Raw genomic sequence first — 25,058 nt, 5'->3', positions numbered from 1 at the left:
TAAAGAATTCCTATAACTCAATAGCACATAGAAAAAGCCCAAATAATCCAATCAAAAATGAGTTTTTCCATTTGTATGTCTTCTTTGGAAAAAGGTCTGTTCATGTCTTCTGCCCATTTCTTGACTGGATTATTTGTTTTTGGGGTGTTGAGTTTGGTAAGTTCTTTATAGATCTTGGATATGAGTCCTTTATCTCATATGTCATTTGCAAATATCTTCTCCCATTGTGTAGGTTGCCTTTTAGCTTTGTTGAGTGTGATCGCTTCTTGGCCTTTTGGCTAAGATCAAGTGTAGTTTTGTTGACTGTTAATATTGCTGTGTTAATTTTGCTTTTTATCTTGATGAAGTCCAAATAGTTCATGTTTCCCTTACCATTGGATACCTATCTAGCAAGAAGTTGCTGTGTCCAAGGTTGAGTAGACATTTGTCCGAAGAAGACATATAAAATGGCCAACAGACACATGGATAAAATGTTCCACATCACTTAGCATCAGGGAAATACAAATCAAAACCACAATAATAAACCACCTCACACCAGTCAGAATGGTTAAAACTAACAAGACAAGAAAAAACAAGTGTTGGTGAAGTTCTGGAGAAAGGGGAAGCATCTTAAACTGTTGGTGGGGATGTAAGCTGGTACATCCACTCTGGAAAACAGTATGGAGTTTCCTCAAGAAGTTAAAAATAGAGCTACCTATGACCCAGCAATTGCACTACTGGGTATTTACCCCAAAGATACAAATGTAGTGATCTGAAGGGGCACATGCCCCCCAGTGTTCAAAGTAGCAATGTCCACAATAGCTAAACCATGGAAAGAGCCAACATGTCCATTGATAGATGAATGGCTAAAGAAGATCTGGTATAGGGGTGCCTGGGTCGCTCGGTGGGTTAAAGCCTCGGGTCATGATCTCAGGGTCCTGGGATTGAGCCCTGCATCAGGCTCTCTGCTCGGCAGGGAGCCTGCTTCCTCCTTTCTCTCTGTACTTGTGATCTTGGTCTGTCAAATAAATAAAATCTTAAAAAAAAAAGAAGATCATATATATATATATATATATATATATATATATATATATATATATATTACTCAACTATAAGAAAGGATGAATACTTAACCATTTACATCAACGTGGATGGAACTGGAGGGTATTATGCTGAGTGAAATATGTAAACCAGAGAAATACAATTACCATGTAGTTTCACTTATATGTGGAATATAAGAAACAGTGCAGAGGATCATAGGGAAAGAGAGTGAAGGGAGACAAATCAGGAGAGACTCAACTATAGGAAACAAACTGAGGGTTGCTAGATGGGTGGTGGGTAGGTGATGGGGTAATTGAGTGATGGGCATTAAGGAAGGCACATGATGTATTGAACACTGGGTATTATAAGCAACTGATAAATTATTGAACACTATATCTAAAACTAATGGTGTACTATATGTTGGTTAATTGAATTTAAGTAAAATTTTAAAAATGTATCTTTTCCAAAGAGGTAATGAATCGTTCCCTGGTTCATGAAAAGATGCTCAACATCCCTAGTGATTAGGGAAGTTAAAATTAAAACCACAGTGATAGATCACCTCATACCTGTTAGAAACAAAAAGATAAAAGATACTGGCGTGGATGTAGAGAAAATGGGGAACACTTGTGTACTGTTGGTGGAATCATAAATTGGGGCAGCTACTTTGGAAAACAGTTGGAGATTCTTCAAAAAATTAAAAATAATATTACCATATAATCTAGTAATTTGAATTCTGGGTACATATCCAACAGAAACAAAAACACTAACTTGAAAAGATAGCCACACTCTCATGTTCACAGCATCATTGTTTATAATACCAAACGTGGAAACAACTGAGTGTCCATTAGTTAATTAATAAATAAAGAAGGTGTGCAATGTATGGACAATAAAATATTATTCAGCTGTAAAGATGTGGAAATCCTGTTTGCAACAACATGGCTGGAACTTGATGGTGTTATGTTAAGTAAAATAAGTCAGAGACAACTATTATATAATATCACTTATATGTGGAATCTAATAAAAAAATACTACTAAATAATTTATAGCAGAAGTCAGATTTATGATTACTGGAGTCAGGAAGTGGAAGGGTGGGCATTGGATGAAGGTGGTCAAAAGATACAAACTTGCTATTATAAGATAAATAAGTATTAGGATTTAATGCACAACATAATGACTGTAGCTGACAGTGCTATAGGATACATAGGAAAGTTGTTAAGAAAGTAATTCCTGAGTTCTCATCCAAGAAGAACTATTTTTGGTATTTCTTAAATTTTATTTTAATTCCAGTATAGTTAATATACAGTGTTATATTAGTTTTAGGTGTATAATATAGTGATTCAACTACCACATACATTACCCAGTGCTCATCACAAGTGTACTCCTTAATCCTGTCACCTGTATTACCCATCTTCCCCCATCTCCCTCTAGTAACCATCAGTTTGTTCTCTATAATTAAGAGTGTGATTTTGTTTATGTCTCTGTCTTCTTTCCTTTGCTTGTTTGTTCTGTTTCTTTAATCCCATATATGAGTTAAATCATATGGTATTTGTAGTTCTCTGACTGGCTTATTTTGCTTAACATTATACTTTTTAGCTTCATCTGCATCATTGTAAATGTCAAGGTTTCATTCCTTTTGATGGCCAAATAATATTCCATCACACACACACACAAATACAGACACACACACACACAATTTTTTTTATGCATTCATCTATCAATGGACACATGAGCTGCTTCATTTTTTTTTTCTTTTTAAAAAATTGTGTCTATATGATGGTGGATGTTAAATAAACCTTTGGTGGTAATCATTTTATAATCTATGGTAATCAAACTATAATGCTGTGTATGTTAAATTTACATAGTGATGTATGTCAATTTTTTTTTAAAGATTTTATTTATTTGCCAGAGAAAGACACAGCGAGAGAGGGAACACAAGTAGGGAGAGTGGGGGAGAGAGAAGCAGGCTTCCCACAGAGCAGGTGCCCATTGTGGGTCTTGATCCCAGGACCCTGGGATCATGATCTGAGCTGAAGGCAGATGCTTAACGATTGAGCTACCCAGGCGTCCTGATGTATGTCAATTATTATCAGTAAAACTGGAAAAATCAATTCAACTAAATGCTGTCTAAAAAGATACAGTTTTTATTCAAAGGCACAAATAGGTTGAAAGTAAAAGAATAGAAAAAAGATATACCATAAAAAGTAACCCCACAATCTGGAGTGGCTCTACTAATAATAGACAAAATTGTACTTTATGACAAAACTCGTTACTAGACACACAGAGAGACACTTTGTAATAATAAAATGCTAATTTCACTGAGATGATATAATAGTTATAAACATCTTTAAACAAAACAATACAGTCCTGAATGCATGAAACAGATCTAATAGAATTGAAGGGAAATCAACCAATTCAACTTTAGTAGTTGGAAACATCAATGCTCTATTTTATATAATAACTGAAACACCTGGGTCTAGGATGAACAAGGAAAGAGAAGACCTTACCGACACTAAACAAACTATACCTAACCTGCATCCCCAGTGCTCTTCCCTCAGTAACTGCACAATATGTATTCTCAAGTGCATTGGGAACATTCTCCAAAGTAGACAACTATTAGGCCATAAAACAAGTCTCAATACATTTAAAAGAGTTGAAGTCATACAAAATATGTTGTTCCCTGACAACAATGGAATGAAATAGAAAATAAGCAACAGGAGGATATTTGGGAAATTCCCAAATATGTGGAAATGAAATATCACTTTCCTAAATAACCAGTGAGTCAAAGAAATCACAAAAGAAATTAGAAAATACTTTGCTATGAATGAAAAAGAAAAAAGTACACTTTATTAATATAGAAATGAAAATCCTTTAAAAAATACCAGTGAACCACATCCAACAACATACAAAGAGGATTATATGCCAGGATCAAGTGGGATTTATCCCACAGCTATGCAAGTCCTGGTTAATGTAAAAAAATCAATCAGTGTAATATACAACATTAATAGAATGAAGAGAAAAAACTAATTTGATTATACAAATAGATGCAGAAAAACCATTTTACAAAACCGTTTTGTGATGCAAAACACTTTCATCAAACCATGAATAGAAGGGAAGTACCTCAAGATGATAAAGGTAATCCACAATAGATAACATCCTACTTAAGTGTAAAAAACTGAAATGTCCCTCCAAGATCAAGAAAACAGCAAGGAAGTCCACTGTCATCAACTTTTTTTCAGCACTGCACTGGAGGTTCTAGCCAGAGCAATTAGACAAGTAAAAGAAAAAGAAATAAAGGGATACCATATGATTTATGGGGCAAAAGTGTGGTCTTTTCAACAAACGGTGCGGGACAAATGGATGTCCATGTGTAAAAGAAAGAAGATGGGGGGCACCTGGGTGTCTCAGTGGGTTAAGCCTCTGCCTTTAGCTCAGATCATGATCCCAGGATCCTGGGATCGAGTCCCGCATTGGGCTCTCTGCTCCGCAGGGAGCCTGCTTCCTCCTCTCTCTCTCTCTGCCTGCCTCTCTGCCTACTTGTGATCTCCGGCTGTCAAATAAATAAATAAAATCTTTAAAAAAAAGAAAGAAAGAAAGAAAGAAGATGGATCCCTACCTCATGCCATTAATAAAAATTAACATAATAAAAAAGGAAAAAAAGAGCTCAAAGTGGATCAAAGACCTAAAGGTAAGAGCTAAAATGAAAAAAAAACTCTTACAAGGAAGCAAGTATAAATGAATACTTATGACCCCTGATTAGGCAATGGTTTGGCAAATATGACCTCCAAAGCAAAAGCAACAAAAGGGAAAAATATATAAGTCAGATTTCATTAAAATTAGAAGGATACTGTGAAGAGCGTATAAAGGCATCTTGCAGAAAGGGAGAAGGTATTTGCAAGTTATGTATCTTTTAATGGACTATATCCAGAATATATGAAGAACTCTCACAATTTGAAAGACAAAAGCCTAATTAAAAATTGGGGGGGGTGCCTGGGTGGCTCAAGTGGGTTAAGGCCTTTGCCTTCGGTTCGGGTCATGATCTCAGGGTCCTGGGATCGAGCCCAGCGTCTGGCTCTCTGCTCGGCGGGGAGCCTGCTTCCCCCTCTCTCTCTGCCTACCTCTCTGCCTGCCTCTCTGTGTACTTGTGATCTCTCTCTCTCTAAAAAAAAAAAAAAAAAAAAAAAAAAAAATGGGGGAAATATTTGAATAGCTATTTCTCTAAAGTAGTCAATAAGCACATGAACAATGTTTGGCATCATTAGTTTTTGGTGTATTCCAAATTGAAGTTTCAATTGAGTACCACTTCACATGCACTAAGATTGCTGTGATAAAGACATGGAGTACCTCAGTGGCTCAGTAGGTTGTGTGCCTTTGGCTTAGGTCATGATCCTAGGGTCCTGGGATGGCGTCCCGTCCACATCCAGCTTCCTGCTCAGCAAGGAGTCTACTTCTTGCTCTGCCTCTCCTCCAACTCCTTCTCTCTCTCTCTCTCAAAAATAAATGAAGTCTCTTTAAAAATAGCAGACAATAATAGCAAATGTTAGTGAGGGTGTGGAGAAATGGGAACCATCTTTTTGCTGTTCGAGAGGGAAAGCAGTACAGCCACTTTAGAAATCAATTTGGCAGTTCCAAGGAGCTATCATTTGACCCAGAAATTCTACTCATTGGTATATCTCTAAGATAAATGAACATAGGTACAAGTGAAACTTCCAAACATGGAAGTTAATTGTAATATTATTCATAATAGTCTAAACATGGAAATGACCCCAGTGCCTAATAATTAATGGATGATGAAATTGTGGTGTGCTTTTAAAAGCTATAAAAATAAGAAAGTACAGATACAGGCTATAGCCTCCATGAACTTTAAAACCTCATGCTAAGTGAAAGTAGCTAACCAAAAAAGGCCACATATTATATGATCCCATTTATATGAAGTGTCCAGAATGGACAAATCCGAGGAACTAGTCAGTTCAATAGTGGATGACAGGGCTTCAGGAGAAGGCAGGAAGGAAGGAGGGAAGGAAGGAAAAAAAGGCAGGGAATGAAAGGAAAGGAGTAAAGGAAGGAAAGAAGGAATAAAGGGAGGGAGGAAGGAAAGAAGGGACTGCTAGTAGGAATGGGATTTCTTTTTGGTGCTTATTCTGGAATTAGTGGTGATGATTGTACAATGTCATCAAGGTACTAAATGAATTATATACTTTGAAGGTGTGAATTTTGTGCTGTGAATTATATCTCAAAAAGCATGATAAAACCCACATTCAAGTTATTCCCCCCACCAAAAAAGAATAGATGTGATTGTGTAAATAAGTAAGAGGAGGAAGAGCATTCTCAGATTTTCACAAAGAATGTATGTGGGGACTGGGAAGTCCTAGAAATGTGCCACTCAGATCTATTACAAGCTGAGAGCATGCTTGAATTGGTGCCAGACTCGGAACAATACAATGCATTCCAAAACAAGGTATTTCTTGCACTCTTGGTGATTCATTCTAAATGATTTAGTAAATGTCATCATAGTGATGGCCATTGGTTTTATAATAATCACTCCAAAAAAGTCTAGAGTTGTGCTGTCCAATATAGTAATCATAAGCATATGTGTCCATTCACATTCAAATTTAAATTAAAATAAAATACAATTACAGTTCAGTTGTACCAGCACATTTCAGATACCCAGTAGCACAGCTGGTTGCCATATTGGACAGCATAGAACAGTCTCATCATTGTAGAAAGTTCTGTTGGGCATGATTGATTTTGAGAGAGATGAGTAGAGAACAGAAGGAAGGGAAGGGGAACAGTAAAGGGCCTAAAACAAAACAAAATGAAACAAACCTTCCAAAATGTAAAAATCTTGTGAATTCCAAAACTTTCTAAAAGTTACCCAACAGTATTAACTGAGCCCCTGTCTATTATGGGTCATTCTAGACAATGGGGATTGATTAATTGTTTCATTGATTTTTTTTCAATATGGAGTAACAATGAATACAGAAAACTGTGCTAGGGACATGGTGTAAAAGAAACAAACTGGCATATTGTCTCTTCTCAAGCAGTTTACATTCCAGTGGAGGAGATGGCCCTTAATCAGCAATGACACAAACAAATGTAAAAGGGCAAATGTGATAGTGGAGAGTATCTGGACCAATGAGGGCATATGGGGATATGTTTGATCTCCTGTGGAGCATCTTTCCTGTGGAAGGGGGCATCTGAGATGGAATTTAAGTGAATAGATTAAGGAAAAAGAGAACAAGTCAGCCCAAAGACAGTGTGCACAGAGGCCCTGGAGCAGAGAAAACATGATAGGAAGGAGGAGCTGACAGGTCCTATGTGTACCATCATGGAAAGTGAAGGGAAGGTGTGAGCTGAGGCTAAAAAGGTAGAGTCCCTATTCTCTATATCTGCAGCACCAGCATCACCTGCAAACTTGTTAAAAATATAAAATCTAAGTCTCTACCCCAAGCAAATGTATTAAAATCTGTATTTAACAAGATGCTCATGTGACTAATAGGCATGAAGTTCAGAGGCATAATCCAAGAGTCTACAAACTGTGGAAATCAGGCTGGATCCTCCCACTGCCTGTGTTTAAACAGAGAGTTTTATTGGACTTCTATTTTGCCTGTCCATTAACTAAGTGTCTGTGGCTGTTTTCTTGCTGCAGTGATGGAATGGAGAGGTTGCCACAGAGATTGGTTGGCTGGCAACACTGAAAATGTTTATTCTCTGGCCCTTTACACAGAAGTTTTTTGACCCCTAGCTCATACTGTGCCATACCTCAAAGACAGCATTAAAAATTTGGCACTTATTCTAAGAGCAGAGGAAGCCTATGAAGACTTCCCTTTTAGAAGGATTGCTTTGGCTGCACAGTGATGAAAGGCCCATAGACTGCACAGGAGTGTTCATTCTCAGCCTGAACTTGGCTGACCCTTCACAGTTTCCACCTTGCTGTCCTGGGCCTCCATCCTAAAGGAGAGTCCTTGTAGAAAGCCCTTGTGACTACTGCCTGAAGATGACCTGTTGGGGCCATCTCAGCCCCTAGGAGTGCCCTCAAAGGATGAGGCCCCAGGAACTTGGGCTCATCCTGAACTGAACTATTGGGGTGTCCTGGATCAGCTCTGACAGCAGTTCCCCAGGTTCTTCCTTTATCTGATGGTGCAGATGGAGAGCATGTACTACATACTCCAGAAGATCCAGCAGAGTCTTCAGGAACATCACAAGCAGGCGGAAAGCTTCCTGTGGACAATGGAGACCTGGAGCTGACCTTTAGGCTTCCAGCCCAGGAAGTACCAGGTGAGCCAAGTCTCCTCTGGTTGAGACTGCTTACCAGGATTCCTGAGGATCAGCCAGATCGGAGGCTTCCCCATCCCCAGTGTCCAAGACCCCATAGCCCTCCAGTCTTCAGGGACCACACTTCAAAGATGTCATGGCCACAGGTCATCAGACAGGAACAAGCAGCCCTCTGGAGCAGACACTGTCCCAGTATACCAGTTGGACATGCAGCCTTCTTAGGAATCTGAGCCCCATTATTGGCAGGATATTCTAACTGAACAACTCTGGCAGATCTTTGCTGGGACCCTCAAGAAGGTGGACCAACCACAGCACAAGATGACAGAACAGGCACCAAGCCTGGAGAGCCAGGACCCAGGACCATGTTACTTGGGACTGGAGCCATGTACCAAAAACACTTGGGTTCTAATCCCACCTGTGCTACCCCCCACCCCCAACTCGAGGGTTCCTAAGAAAGGGGAACAGAACCAGGTACCAAAGCAGAGAAGATGCTCTCCTATGTGGCCTAGAAGCCTGCTATGAGAAGCTATCCATTTCTGAAGCCCATATGCTGGGACCCTGAGGACTTTGGGGATATGTGGAAAAGACCAGATGTCTTGCCCTGACAATCAAAGAAGTTGGCCATCCCACATGGAATGGAGAACATATAGATGCTAAAGCACAGGGAACTGGTGCTGGCCATGGCTGTCAGCAGCTTCACATGACATACATTCACCTCTGACAAGGGTGGTGTCAAAGTGTGGAGTCTGGTTAGCCAGGTGGTATAGGACAAGTATCCTTGTATAGGACAAGAACAACCTGTGTGTACAGACCTATTTGGCCTACTTACACACCTGCCTGCTGTCCTCAAACAGCCTAACCCTGCTGATGGGTGGCCACAACCTGCCTGGTTTAAGTGTGTGGGACCTGACAGTGCCCTCCCTGCATGGGACAGATGAGCTACCCTGTACAGTTCTCACCTGCCAGGCCCTGGCCTTCTACCCTGAAGACAACTTGACCTTCATTGGCTTCATTGATGGCAGAGTCAGGATCCAGGAGCTGTGGGACAACAGATTTGTCAGGGACCTGCTGAGCCACCTAAATGGAGGCAAAAGCATTGCTGTTAAAGACCAGAACATCTGAACAGGGTGTGGAGCAGGGGTCTGGGTACCTGCCGGTAGGGGTGGGACCTAAGGACCACTGGAGTCCAGGAATACCAATTTGAGTCTCAGATAATGAGCCTATCCCTTAGTGCCCCAGAGAACTGGGTGCTAGTGGGTACAACCAATGGCCAACAGTGGCTGCAGCCCACCTGAGGGGGCAGAAGCACATGGTGGGGTGTAAGGATGGAACCATCTTGGGTCTCAACTTCTCCCCTCTTGAGCAGAGCATTAGGATGGATGACCTGGTCAACAGCTATGGCATACCTGTTGGACCATGCTGTTCCAGGCACCTGAGACCTCCTCCATCCTACGTTGTGATGTGTCCCCCAGCAACTGCCTGATCATCACAAGGTCCACACCTTGGAGTACCAGATCACTTATTGAGGGTTTTGGCACTGTGGTCCTGACTTGGGATCCCTTTGTTGTCTTTTTTCCCTCAACAAGGTGGAGGCATAGTGTTAGGACGATGTGGTCGGTGGGCTGGGTCTCTTTCCCATTGCACAACCAGGCCAGTGATATTTGTCGCATGTAAGAAAGCAAACAAAATGAAACAGAACAAAAACCAGGCACATAGGCAGAACTTGCTCCAGAGGAACTTAGGGTCTAGTGAGAACCCACTGTTGTCTCCCAAATTGGTTGTTGACTCCTTTCATGAGGAAGCAGACTATACTATCATCTAGTTGTCTGTTGTTGTTAACTCCTTCAGTGCCTGACAGAGTGCTGTTTAGCTAGGGAGTGCTGCTATTTAACGATTCAGTAAATAGCTTGACCTTGTTACACTTAATGCCTGCCACTCTTAGAATCTTCTTTTCTGGACACTTCAAAAGGCAAAATACCATGATGCCTGATCTGCTTTCAGCAGTTTCCTTGACAGCTCAGCTCTATGTTCGATAGGGTACCTAGGCCAGCACAGTAGATGGCGAGTTTGAGGAGAACAGGGGAGACAAGAATCTGATTCCAGTTTCCAGTATGGATAGGAACACAGGAAGTAGTCTCTTTGAACTTCAGATTCTCCCTCCATGATGTGAGGAAGCAGGGACTATTCATATTTAAGATTTCCCAGAGCTTGAGCATCTTTCTGTCCTTTCTGCACAAGGTCACCAAAAGGGGACACTAGACAAGACTTTGGCTTATTCCAACTCAACCGCCTGTATATTTGTGTAGATAGAGCTCTTCATGCACCATACGCAAAGCATAGTTGATGAGAATATAGAAAAAAAGACAACGTTACAGTCACAAAAGAGGTTTTTGAATTATGCATTATTTTAGATTTTAAATACTTCTGCTCCCTTTCCTTTGTACAGGTAATTGAACATTACTGGCTTATTCATAACGAAACCAACCTTTTCTACCAATTAGGTATGATTGTGTAGACTCTGGCCTTCCTGGCTGTTTAGCTTGCTTTTTATGTCATGAGCGGGCAGTATTTGAGTAAGTTGAATATTCAGTGAAGAAAAGTTGGATGTTTATAAACTCACCATGACAAATGGACATGCCATCACATCCACAATGCAACCAAAAGGAAGTGTTTTGAGAAAGTGTTGGGTAATGGTTTCTGGAAGAGGTTATAGCTTGGTGTATAAAAAGAAGGAAAAGCTTTAAGGATAATAAATTACTTTGAGTACCAATAGGTTTTAAGCAGTGTTGCCATCTCCTGGGCAATATGCCTGCTACAGAAGTGTTGTTTCAACGCATAAAAAAGCAGTTTGCAAGTTAAGCAGACCGTCTAATGGATAGTACTAAAGTAGGAATATTGTGAAGTCAGCTTTGTAATACTTTGTGAATGTTGTTTTTCGGCATTACCTCCCATTGATTGTCACTGATGGCATTCAATTAAAACATTATTTCATTAAGTCATCCTCTATTAGGTGCTATGGAGAATATAGAAGCAGTGCCGGCTTCAAGAGCAAGCGACTTGTGCACCTGTGCACAACCTCTCACTTAAAACACCTGGTGTTTGATTTAGAGCTCTAACATTACCATCTGGAAATTCTTAGTGTATTTTGGATAAGGAATCCTGCACTTTTGTTTTCCCAGGGCTTTGCAAATTATGCAGCCTATTCTGTACAGAAGATGTACAGTCTGTTTCTTCCCTCAAGCTACTTACAGTATTATGTCTTAGAACCATGTTGGGATAGTGTTATAGGAAGTTGATTAATTTTTCTGAGCTGTGGTTTCTTCCCTTTGTATATAAAAATACTGCCAGTAACGTGGCCTAAGGAAAGGAATGGAAGACTTAAATGATTAAGTTGATTTTCCCAAAGTAAGCAGTCAAGTCAGGAGATTCAGACTTTCTCTCCTGAGTTTCAGACTACTGAGAAGGGACTTTTTGAGCAAAGCTCCCTGCTGAGTTCAAAATAGGATTCAGCCACGGACTAGTGGCGTCACGTCTCCAGTTGCTAGGGAATTCACGAACATCTGGATGTATTGGAAAATTGCCCCAGGAGAAAGAGATCTGGGCAAGGCTGTGACAGAAAGATTCATCAAAAAATGGGAACCAGAATGAATAGGCAAAGTAAAGGTCAGGTCCACAATACCATATTAAAAGCTCCTGGGACATTTTGGAGTTTGGAATTTTTCTTCTTTTGAAAGGTAACATGATGTATATTTCACTGATTATGTAAAATCTCCCCAGCATGTCTGGGCAGAGCTTTACAATCAAGTGTGTTCATTTTTCTACAGTGAAATGTAAAGCTGTTCACACCAAGTAAGAAATTTAAAGACTACGAATAGTTTTATGTGAGTTCACCTCAGGCTTTGCTGCCAAATGTAATCAGGTCAGGTTTTACCACAAACAGATTACAAACTCTTGGTTGTCAGAAAGTTTGGATTCTAGAATTGTGGATAAGGAATCATGGACCTTTATCAAGCAAGATTTAAGGAAATGGGTCCTTAGAATTTAGGAGGGAAGAGATAGGTCTGGCATTTCTCAAGTGAAGTCAGGGTAGGTCCACTGGCTTGTCGGAAAGCCCCGGATTTCCTTCCCATGACAGCCAGAACACAAACCTTATGCCGAAGTAAATGAAGACCTAAAATACAAAGCTGTGGGCATCAGTTCTCAGCTTTTCTCCTCTCTTTCCTGTTGCTTCTGCTTGGCAGCTTCTGGAATGCATGGTCTCTTTGGTCATATTTTTGCAGTAGAAAATAACATTTCAGAACTGGCTGTCCCTAGGATTCATCTGTCCTATTTCCTCAGTGTTTCTTCTATGGCAGTTGGCACAAATGGCTCACTCTTCACTGCTGAGATGGGTTTAAAAATCCTTGGCCAAATAGCCACTCTCTTCATTAGTACCCTTCTGGTCCCCAGACCAAATAAAGCCAATGAAATGGATTGATATTTATGTGGCATTTTCCCCAGGAAGATAGAAATAAGCCCTGTCCAGGCTTGATATTGGTTTCTTCATTTATTTTCTGCTTTGCTTGGACCATAAAATCAACCTAGTAGAAGCTGTCAAACATGAAGCAAAGCTAATCCTACCCTTTTTCATTCTGCTAGGCAAATGGTTTTCAAAGTGTAATCCCTGGACCAGCAGAAACAGCATCACCTGGGAAGCTGTTAAGAATGTAAATTCTCAGGCCCCATCCCAGACCCACTGAATCAAACTCTGGGGTTGGGGCCTGACAATCTGTAATTCTGATGTTAGCTGAAGTTTGAGAACCCTGTACTAGATAAATGCCTTTCTCTTTCATGTGTACAGAACTCCAGTTTTGTTTAAGAGATGCTACTAGTTAAAAATTGTCTCCACCCCAGATCCCCTAGAACTGAGATTGCTATGGGATTTGATTATCAGTGAGATATAACTGGTTGGTTGCAACATTTACACAGGGTTGAATAATTAAAACAACTCACAAGTGTGTGTGTGTGTGTGTGTGTGTGTATGCATGTGTGTATACCATACATACAGATCCTATATGTAAATACAAATCATATACACATATATATATTTTCTTGTTACAGAGATCTATCTCTATATATCTATTCTATATATAAAATAGATTATATATTTAAAGATACATCTGTTTATATATGTAAAGATACATATATATATATATATATATTAAATGAAGGCTTAAGATACAATATAGAAAGATAAAGAAAGCATAGGTAAATATCAAGAAGGTTTGAAATATCTAGGCACAGCTTCTCAGTTTCAGAGGAGTACCTCCTCACCAGATCATAAACTACCCTTATGCTTTTGAGATAGCCCGTTCTTAGGGAACCTGGGGCACAAGTTTACTGAGGAAATTTTTTATACAATACTGATCAAGTAACAACAACTAGGCTATAAAACCAGGTAAACCAGCTGCAGCCTATCAGTCTACACATTTTCAATGAACAGTGTAGAGAAGCTGGTATACCTTGCCTCCTGGGGATTCTGGACTTTAAGCATAATATTGTAAAGCACTAGTTAATGTGTTTCATCCCTTCCTTGTTCAAGGACCAGTACCATGGTTCCTGGCATGGTTCTAGCCAACCATGGGATAGGAATGGAATTATCACTGCAAACTATAAATTAACTCTCTCCCTACACAGTGGACTTCCTGGAAATAGTATTTTCCTGTTACAAGGAGATGAATTCAGTGGGCATACCTCATGTTCCCTTCTTTTTTCTTCTTGGTATGCAAACATAATGTCTGGGATAGAGAGCCGTTCTGAAGCTGTCAAGATGGAGTCCACACCAAGGAAGGCTAAAGAGAAAGATTCAATGAGACTGGATCCCAATGACATTTCTGAGACTCTTTCTGGACTTCTTATCAGATGGGAAAGATGGACCCTTGTTCATTTTAGCCACTGTACCTTGAGGTGTTGTTATTATAGATAAAATCCATTCTCAGGGAAACAGGTATAAGAGGCAACATGTACCATTGGTCTTTCTTGTTATATGAACATGCCCACTCTTGTTCTCCCAATAATCCTATGATGTCAAGAATGATTATTTCCATTTATTTCCATTTAGTAGATATGAAAAAAGGCTTCTAATAGATAAATTACCCAAAGCCTTATAGTTAGAAATTCAAAGCCAGAATTAACTCTCTTAGGGCACATTTCTATATTGGCTAAAGTACTAATAAATGTAAGTTTTGAGGGACCTGAAAGTCATAACATTTCAAGGGCCCTCTTGGGGAGCTGTCTGGTAAAATGAAGGACATTCACCTTTACAGAAAGTTAGCTTTTGGTTTCATCCTCTGTTGTTAAAAATAATCATTTTCTAGCATCATGTATAATTCCTACAGGAAAACTTGATATACCAATGACCAAAATTTCAGACATATTTTGGAAACCTTAAACCAAAAATTTTTATTTTTCATAGTCATTCATGGCTTTAATGCAAGCAAGTAGATGGTTTCTGTATCACCATTTCTTTATACATTGGCTAAATTCCCTTAGTTTTGTGGATATTAGCAGGTGTTGGACTTTAGGTGGTGATAAGTGCATGTGTCACTGAGATGACACATGTTAGCAGTGTGACAGTAACTAGGAGCACTTTCTTTCAAGTCACCCTGCCTAGATAAACCTTACTCTATGAACTTATACCTCACTCTTTTTATTTGAGAAAAATTGTATAAAAATTCATGAAAATAGCCCAAGTGAAGAACTTACTTACCAGGTACTTGGCACATAGTTAGTACTCAGTAAAGATTAATGGTGCTTATTATCATCTCCAATGCTCTTGTTTATTACTGTGTGATGCTAGGAAAATAACTCCCTAGGTCTCAGTTTTCTCATCTGTGTAATTGGATAGGTTAAATTGCTCTTGTGACATCTATATTCTATAGGCAATTTTCTGCACATGCTTGAATTATATGTAATTCTGAGGTCACAGACTGTATGTGCTTTGTGAATATTTATCTACTTAATCTATAGCATAATGCCTGGCACATAAGATCAATTCAATAAATATTTATTGAATGAATAGTGTTTGCAAGTGTTTAGCTTCTTAAGAATTAGATTCTATGGCTTATCCATGCAAAAAATTGAACAACTGGAGTTGTAAGCAAACATTTCTCTGCTGAATATGGCCCTGGTAAAAGAGAATACTTAGTTCTGTTATGCTGGAGATTGGAAAGATGGTGTGGTTTCACTTGTGTTGTGTTTACTGGCAGCGTGATCTAAACCCTATCAATTTTCATCAGGAATACAAGTTTGAAGTCTTGGGGACTGTGAGGGAAAACAGTATCAATAGCTGTTGTGCTTCCTCTTCACCGTTTTGTATGATAGCTCCATCAGTTTGTGAGGATGTCAAACCTATTTTCATTTACTCATGGTCACTATTGGCTTTAATTCCATTTTCAAGTTTTTCTTACAATTTGGATGCAAAGATGGGATTTGCCAACCTCTGTCACCCTACAGTCAAGATTAACCCAGCTGGGATTTAGTTGGGTAGGCTGATACCCACTTCTTCTTTCCATGTTGTAGATGATGTGGCCTTTACTAAAAATGGTAAAGAGACCATAGACCTATTCTGCAGTTAAGGGTGGCAAGAAGTAAAGTTACCTTTAAAATCTTACAGTAGGTCTTCAAGACCCCTTTCCAGATCTGGAATATTCCATCAGTCTGTTTATAGAGCTGTTCTGAGGCAGAAGGCAAAGACAAATAAATGGTTTGTCCCCAGATGACATCCATGATCACTAGACCACAATGACTATGAAAAAGTGTTTAAATTGCCAGTCATATAATGTGTGGAAAGCTTTTTATCTCCGAGAAGCAGATAGCCAAAACTCATCAATAAGATTCTACAGTCAATTTTATTTTCCCTCTGGGAAAAATAATTGACATCATTGTCATAAGCCCCAGAGAAGCCTCATTGTATCAAGGACAAACAACCAGATATTGTGAAGCAGGTGTCACAAAAGTAACATCAACCACCTACAGAGATCAAGCAGGATGCAAATCTCCCCATCTCATTTCTGCAAAGAAGACCATGAAAGTAATGAGGTGGAAACAGACCCATATGACATCCTCCTCCCCCACTAACCACCACCTGCCCTTGTCTGGATCTCCACCAGAAACAATTTCCCATTTGTCTTTGTGATTATTTAATTAACACTTTAAACGTGAGTTTGCTCATGTATCCTCCTGCTTAAAACCTTCAATAATTTCCTACTCCCTTAACATCCTTAGTATATAATATAAACTTCTTCCCTTGGCCGTCATGCATGGATAAAGCCATAGAGTCTCATTCTTAAGAAGATACATGTTTGCAAACATTCACTCACTCAACAAATATTTGTTGAGTGAGTGAATGTTTGCAAACATGTATCTCAAATATTTGTTGAGTGGCTGCAGTGTGCCAGGCATTATGTTATGGATTAGGCAAATAAATGTGAGCAGCACCATGTTGATATCTAAAGAGGAAAAATTAATCTTTCTTTTCCTGCCAAATTTAGAGCTAGACATTGAGAAGTCAGAAAGTGCTTTGGGTGTGTGGTTATGGCGTAATTCCTTTTTTTTTTTTTTTTATGGTGTAATTCTTTACTGTGAATCCCAGATTACTATAAAACTTTCCACCAAAGACAATGCTGCATCAACACGGCATACCTCTTCTTCCCACCCAGGAGCCTGCCCCTGTATAAGGTACAGTTTGAAGGAGTTGATTGAACTTGTCATCCTGAGAGAAAGGGGGTGACTCCAGATAAAGCTCTGTTCTTTATCTCAAATTTCTTATGGGGAGGAGTGAGTGGGATGGTGTGTGAGAGAGGCTAGATGTCCACCTGGAAGGATACCAGCAATTGGAGATCTATCTTCCTCAACAATATAGGGTCATAAAAACAAACAGGTGAGCTCAGTATTTGAACAGAAACAGCATGGTCCAAAAGGGACTTTTTTGTTTCAACAAAGGCACATTTTCAGTCATGTGATCTTTACCTTACTGAAATTGTTCTTACTGGAGTAAAAGTCCATCACTTGGAAACAGTCTGTTTTCTTTCAGCTGATGTATTTTGTTTTTTCCCCTCCAATAATAGAAAATAATACTTTGGCTATTTGGTTGAACTACATGAAATTGATGTTATTCAACCATTTTTTGACACACTCAAAAATGGACATTTGATATAATTCAAACTATAAACATACTCATGTTGTAGAACATAAGAAAAGGAATGAGGATACTGATCAATTGATCAATGCTAATAGGTTATAGATATTAATAATAGATTAAATAGGCTATGGAAAATCCATGGAATGAAATCAAATCTGAAGGATCTGGTTTGGGTCTTTTAAATGCTCTGCTTGGTTAGGGATTTTTTGTTGCAAATGACAGAGGGCAGTAGGGGAAGAAAGGGAGTGTATCACTAGGAGACAGAGCTTTCAAGGAGACTAGGATCTGTGGGGACAGGAGACAGGTTATATTTATCTGTGGTTGTCCATTAGTATTTGGCTCCAAGCCTCTACCTGCTTTGTTCACAAGCATAGGGAGGAAAGTGAAGAGGGAAAGAATTAAAGACAGTAGTCATCACAGTAATGCCCTGGAGGTCCCTAAAACCCTTTCAGGGAGTTCTAGAGGTCAAAAATATTTTCATGGTAATACTGAGATACCATATTTTTTTCCTACTGACACTTGCTCTGCTATTACAAGAATAATGTTGCTTCAGTACAAATCAAGGCCATGGGTTCAAATCATATGAGGAGTTGTATTCTTCAAACCATGCATTTACACTATTTAAAAAATGCTAGTTTCATATAGGACTGTCCTTGATGAGGAAATAAAATTATTTTTATATTCTGTGTAAAGAAATAAGAAATACGCAGGGCACACACACTTCCATTGCAAACTAGGTACATATAGTATAATGGTTATTTTAAGGAAACATACTTATTAGGCAGTTGTTTGAGCTGTGAGCAGAATTACCTACTTTTTCACTGAACACCATTTTTACTTGAAAGACCAACTGACCAACTGACAGTATTTGGTTTTGGGCACTTGAGAGACATTTTCTCTAAAATGAATGAAGTGAGCTTGTCATTTCAAAAACAACAACAACAACAACAACAATAACAACAGAAAACAACTAGAGTATTAGTTGCCAATGGCAAGTTTGAAGCTCCAGGCAACCATTTTTAGAATTTTGGAAAATTTATATTTACCAACCTAAGCTTGAATATTTAATGCCTTTTTTATTTTTTCATTTTCATAGAAATGCATTATGAATATAATAAGTTTATTGTTATTTAAAATAAATTAATAAATATCCTTTTTAAAAATTAAATTTATTTATTTTCAGCATAACAGTATTCATTATTTTTTCACCACACCCATGCAATCCGTGTCCTCTCTAATACCACCACCTGATACCCCAACCTCCCACCCCTCGCCACTTCAAACCCCTCAGATTGTTTTTCAGAGTCCATAGTATCTCATGATTCACCTCCCCTTCCAATTTCCCCCAACTCCCTTCTCCTCTCTAACTCCCCATTTCCTCCATGCTATTTGTTATGCTCCACAAATAAATATCCTTTAAGTTTTTCAGGTTTAATTTCAAATATGGTCAATATTAGAAGATACAGCTCTCATAAACAAATGCTTTGTTGGGTCTTCAATAGATTTAGTAGCAAAAATATAGGGACCAAAAGAGGTTAAAAATGGTTTGTGAAAAAAAAAATGGTTTGTGAGGGCAAGTCTTTTTCCTTTATTTTTTTTTTAAGATTTTATTTTTTATTTGACAGAGAGATATCACAAGTAGGCAGAGAGGCAGGCAGAGAGAGAGGGGGAAGCAGGCTCCCTGCTAAGCAGAGAGCCCGATGTGGGACTCGATCCCAGGACCCTGAGATCATAACCTGAGCCGAAGGCAGAGGCTTAACCCTCTGAGCCATCCAGGTGCCCCAAGTATTTTTCCTTTAAATAATTTTTTCCTTTAAATAAGCTCTAAGACTCATGCTTTTTTCTCACCAACTTTCCCTCATGATTTCTGAACTTCTTTCTCAGTGATCTGTTGCTCTGTGTGTGTGTCTGTTTCTTTCCATTATGAACATTTAGGTCTGGAAAATATCTTTTCATGGTTAGATTAATAACAACGCTTCTTGGGAAAAACCAGTGTCTCTTGTCCTAGAAGATCTTCTATATCCCCTGTTTTACAGCTCCTAAAATAGGTTTCTTCTCTTTCGCTGGTTTAATCTTATGTTTTCAGTGATTCAGCACGTAAGACTGTGAAATGGAAAAATGGTATTATAAACTTATATGTGACGAAAAACCAGAAATAATAATCAAGGGAAAAAAAAGGCATTGCCAATGAAAGTAGAAACCACATACACAGAAAAACAAATGCAAATACTAGAGATCATTCCATTTTTATAAAGTCTTGGATGTGTCTATTTCCCCCAAAATATCTATTCTGTGTTCTGCTTATTACTGATATTGCCGTGATTACTGCGGGTAAGTGCGGCAGTACACAGACTTGATGACAGGATGATTACCTGTATGGAAGAGACACCTAAGCCCACACCCATAAGGAAATTCACACGCATGGGCCCACACACTGAGATACTCAGCAAGTCACTACTGATGACTATTAAATTATACTTTTTAAATGGTAATAATGCTGCCAAATGAGCCAAATTGTAGAATACATGATACAGAGAGGGCTCTGGGGACTGTTGTTTTCATAGAAAGTGAGGCTCAGATCACATAGAAACTTAGAAAATATTCCACTTGAAGGAGATTATCATTATAGTTTTCTCATGGGTAGCATTCTCATGTCTGTTTTTAGCCGCTGATTCCCTCTGTTATCTGGGTAATTCCCTTTTATGTAAAGTGGAAAATACCTCTAAAATCTTAACCTGAAACCTTAAAGTATAGAACCGAGAGAACAGCTGCCTGGCTTAAAGGAAAGATGAGAAAACTTAAAATCTCCCCTTTGGCTCTCCACCAAGCTTCTCTGTCTCCTTAGTTTGTGAGATTCTGCAGTGAACCCTGGGACTTTGGGAGACACAGTCTGAGACCCATTGCTTGAGGACTCTATGGCTCCATGTGTATGTGGAGGCCTTGTTAGAATCTGAGTAATTTAGTTTAATTAGAGATTCAGCTGGCATCGAGTTCAGAATTAAGTGCTCCCCAGGTGCAGTTGGCAAAGATGATGGAGAAAGTCGCAACTCCCTACCTCAGACAGATTCATGAGCTAAGAGCCACTGTGTACTTACTGAGTACCTTGTAAGTGTTCATCCATATCCTGACATTGTGGGGTGAACAAAATAGAGACAGACCAACATCTATCTTTAAGGAGCAGAGAGTCAATTTGGAAAGGCCCAGCATTAACTGGAAATCTAATAAAAGACCAGATATAATAAAGTTTCAGAATTCAAGGATAGATGGTAGGTGGCATGATTATTATTTTTCAACTGGATAGTATTCCATTGTATGTGTATACTGCGTTTTCTTTTTTCTTCCATTCACTGATGAACATTTTTGTTGTTTCTGTATATTGGATATTACGAACAATGCTGCAAACCATATATCGGATAAGGGGTTAATATGGAAAATATGTAAGAAACTCCTATAACTCAATAGCAAAAACATCCAAATAATCTCATTAATAAAAAAAACTTGAATAGACATTTCTGCAAAAGGGGACATACAAAGGGCCAACAGGTACATGAAAAAGTGCTCAGTATCATTTATCATCAGGGAAATGCAAATCAAATCCATAATGAGATATCCCATCACACCTGTTAAGATAGCTATTATATTCATCAAGATAAAAAGCTTTTGCATAGCTAAGGAAATAGTCAACAAACGAAAATAACCTTGTGATGGGAAAAGGTATTTACAAATGTCTCATCAGATAAAGGGCTAGTATCCAAAATCTATAAAGAACTAATCGAACCCAACACCCAGAAAATAAAACAAAACAAAAAAATCCAGTCAAGAAAAAAATGGGCAGAAGACATGAACTGACACTTCTCCAAAGGCATACAAATGGCTAACACACACATGAAGAAATGCTCAACATCACTTGGCATCAAGGAAATACGAATCAAAACCACAATGAAGCTTTGCACAGTGGCAGTATTGTAGCTAATGAGGTTTATCTTAGGCGCAATTATTGCTAATTGAAAACCACAATGAGATACCACCTCAAACCAATCAGAATAGCTAAAATTAACAAGTCAGCAAATGACAGATGTTGGCAAGGATGCAGAAAAAGGGGAACTTACACTGTTGATGGGAAGGCAAACTGGTGCAGCCACTCTGGAAACCAGCATGGAGTTCTTAGAACGTTGATAATAGAGCTATCCTACGACCCAGCAATTGGACTACATAGTGATCCAAATGGGCACATGCACCCCAATGTTTATAGCAACAATGTCCATGTTAGCCAAACTATGGAAAGAACCCAGATGTTCATTGACAGATGAATGGATAGAGAAGAAGTGGTATATATATATAATGGAATATTACTCAGCCATCAAAATGGATAAAATCTTGCCATTTGCAATGACATGAATGGAATTAGAGATTATTGTGCTGAGCAGAATAAGTCAGTCAATGAAAGACAGATACCATATGATATCACTCACATATAAATTAAGAAACAAAACATAATCATAGGGGAAGTGAAGGAAAAATAAGACAAAAACAGGCAGGGAGGCAAACCATAAGAGACTCTTAACTATAGGAAACAAACTGAAGGTAGCTGGAAGAGAGGTAGTGAGGGGATGAGGTGACTGGGCAATGGACATTAAGGAGGGCGCTTGAAATAATGAGCACTGGGTGTTGTATGCAACTGATGAATCACTAAATTCTTCCTCTGAAACTAACAATATAATATATGTTCATTAAATTTAATTTAATTTAAATAGAAACTTTAAAAAAAGATAAGTGTTGGTGAGGATGTGGAGAAACTAGAACACATGTACTTTTGGTGGGAATGATGCAGTTGCTGTAGAAAACAATATGGAGGCTTTTCAAATACTTAAAAATAGAGCTACCATCTAATCCAGCAGTTCCACTTCTGGGAATTCACGCCAAACGACTTTTTTAAGTGGGCTGGTCTTGATAGGGAACAGCCAAGAAATGGCTTTGTTTTATGCCCAACTCTGCCTTCAGATATCTTCTGTTGAATTCCTTTCTTTGTTCCAAGATACTGTGTTAAACAGATTCCATTAGTTTTCTGGTTGGTTTCAGATACTCAGATATCATTTTCAGAGATAGAAAATTCAAGAGTCTAGTCTGTCATCAGTTCACAGCTGGTTTGCTCACTTGGGTTTACACTTGCCTTGCATTCCACTGACCAGCCATAGGAAAGGAAATGCAGGCAGGAATTTGCTCTCCTTTCTCCACATTTTCCCCAACTCAGCCTGCTGCTTCTGACTCCTCTGCATTTAGGGATAAAGGGAAAGAGATGTGGTAGGGAAGAGAATTGAAGCTACAAATAATTTTGTTTGAATAATTCCAGTAGACTCTGAATATATATATATATGTGTGTGTGTGTGTGTGTGTGTGTGTATAAATATATATGTATGTGTGTGTGTGTGTGTGTACTGAATCATCATCATCCTTCTTATAATTGAATTCAAACATATGCTGTCTAGTTAGGATGACCCTTTCATTCCAGTTTGTCTAGGATTTTTCCAGTTTTAGTGCTAAATGTCCCACATCTTGGGAAAACTCCCCCACTCTTGGACAAATTGTGATTGTTGGACTCCCTAAAGAGCACCTAAGAAGATCCCTTAAGAGTGCATCTCAGGAGTCCTGGTGTTAAATGACACTCACATAGCAAATAGATTCCTGATGTGAAAATCAAGAGAAGTTGCTCTTCCTTTTACTAGCAGAGAGACCTTGGGTAAGGGGCTTAAATGAAGTCAATAGTTATTTGCAAAGGAATGAATAGATGAATGTGAATATAGAGCTCTCCATTGGACCTCTATTTATGTTTCTCCCTAAAGGTGGTAAGACCAGACCAGCAGTAAGCACTGGTTATTTGGTTAAACAAGATTAGTTGCTTTCAGTTTCACCATTGGTAATTATGTGAGTAGATGTTTATTTGAAATATGTAAAGTCTAAATGAAATTATTAATCTATTCAATTCATTGAAATAATGAGTATGGGGTACATTACCATCACACAATATTCACTTAAAAGGAAAATATTTTATTTAGTTTTCCCATGTTTTATTCAGAAATTCTGATCATTTTTATTAAGCTTAGAATTGATGTGAAAGTACCGCAAGTATTAGGAATTAAGAAACAAAATCAAATAAATAATAAAAAAAAAGCTATGTTGATACAGTCAATCTGCTCAGAAGATGTGAATCATATATTCAAGACTTTGCTAATTTATTTTAATGCTTCCAGCATATGCAGTAGATATGTAATAAGAGCATTGACACAAATGGGTGCAGTTGTTTATTGGGAAATGCATGGGAATAAGAGTCAAAAGACTTGGATTTTCATCTTGGCTTTGCTGCTTACCAGCCATGTGACCTTAGACAAGTTATCGTTGAGCCTCTGTTTTCTCAATGATCTTCCTATTTTATAGGAAGGAAGGAAATCACTATTTTGGGAAGATTAAGATCCTGAATGACCAGGGACAGCACATTGACTCCTGGTGACCAGGAGTAGGTTGATGGAGGTGAAGGAATGAAAGAAAATGTGTGACCTGGAAGAAGCAGCAGCTACGTTAGAGAGAGGTAGCAATTCTGGCGACCAAAAGGGAAGCATCAGGCAAATAAATCCCAACATCCTTCTTCTGCCCTCTGCAATCTTGACAGTGTCTTTCACAGGCTAAATCCAATGGAAGCAATAAGACAAGGGAGGCAGTTGGTGCAGCCATGGACACCAGTCTTCTGAGCATGGAGAAAAATGAAGAAGAGCCAAGAATGGATCTGGAGGAACAAAGAGCAGACATAACACTGTAATAGCATCTGCCTGTAATAAAACCGCAATCTGGTAGATATGAAAACTACCTCTAACTTTGGAAAACTGTGGCACTTTCTTAATACAGTTAAGAACACAGCTACCATATGACCCAGCAATCTGCTCCTAAAGATTTATCCTAAAGTAATAAAAACTTCTGTTCTTACAAACATCTGCATGTGAATGTTCATACCAGCTCTACTCACAGTCACCCCACACTGGAAACTGGCCAAATGTCCTCCAACAGGTGAGTGGGTAAACAAACTGTGGTACATCCATACAATGGAATATTATTCAGCACTAAGAATGTAGGACCTATGGATACATACAACATCCTGGATGCATCTCAAAGGTACTAAGCTGAGAGAAAGAAGCCAGTCTCAAAAGGTTATGTATTGGGGCACCTGGGTGGCTCAGTGGATTATAACCTCTGCCTTCAGCTCGGGTCATGATCCCAGGGTCCTGGGATCGACCCTCACATCAGGGTCTCTGCTCAGTGGCGAGCCTGCTTCCCCCCTTCTCTCTCTGCCTGCCTCTCTGCCTATTTGTGATCTCTCTCTGTCAAATAAATACATAAAATCTTTAAAATAAAAAAAAGGTTATGTATTATACAGTTCCAATTATGTGACATTCTTGAAAACACAAAACTATAGTAATGAGAAACTTCTCAGTGGTTATCAATTGTTAGGAGTGAAGAAGAGTTTAACTATAAAGGGAAAACAGGGGGAAGATTGGGGGGTTGATAGAATGGTTCTGTATATTGATTGTGATAGTAG

At 38.8% G+C, this 25,058-nt stretch overlaps 1 non-coding gene and 1 pseudogene across 1 annotated transcript; both read left to right on the top strand.

The window, feature by feature from the left end:
* The first annotated feature begins 258 nt into the window (after positions 1-258).
* On the top strand, positions 259-387 carry LOC131826070 (U2 spliceosomal RNA; annotated as a pseudogene).
* A 21,029-nt stretch (positions 388-21,416) lies between these two features.
* On the top strand, positions 21,417-21,554 carry LOC131826107 (U4 spliceosomal RNA). Its single transcript, XR_009351414.1, has one exon. It is a non-coding gene; the product is annotated as a U4 spliceosomal RNA (small nuclear RNA).
* The last annotated feature ends 3,504 nt before the right edge of the window (positions 21,555-25,058 follow it).

Source organism: Mustela lutreola, chromosome 2, assembly GCF_030435805.1.
Source record: "Mustela lutreola isolate mMusLut2 chromosome 2, mMusLut2.pri, whole genome shotgun sequence".
NCBI classification, from domain to species: Eukaryota; Metazoa; Chordata; class Mammalia; order Carnivora; family Mustelidae; genus Mustela; species Mustela lutreola.
The sequence above is the reverse complement of the archived record's forward strand: the minus strand, read 5'-3'. Positions and strand labels throughout refer to the sequence as shown.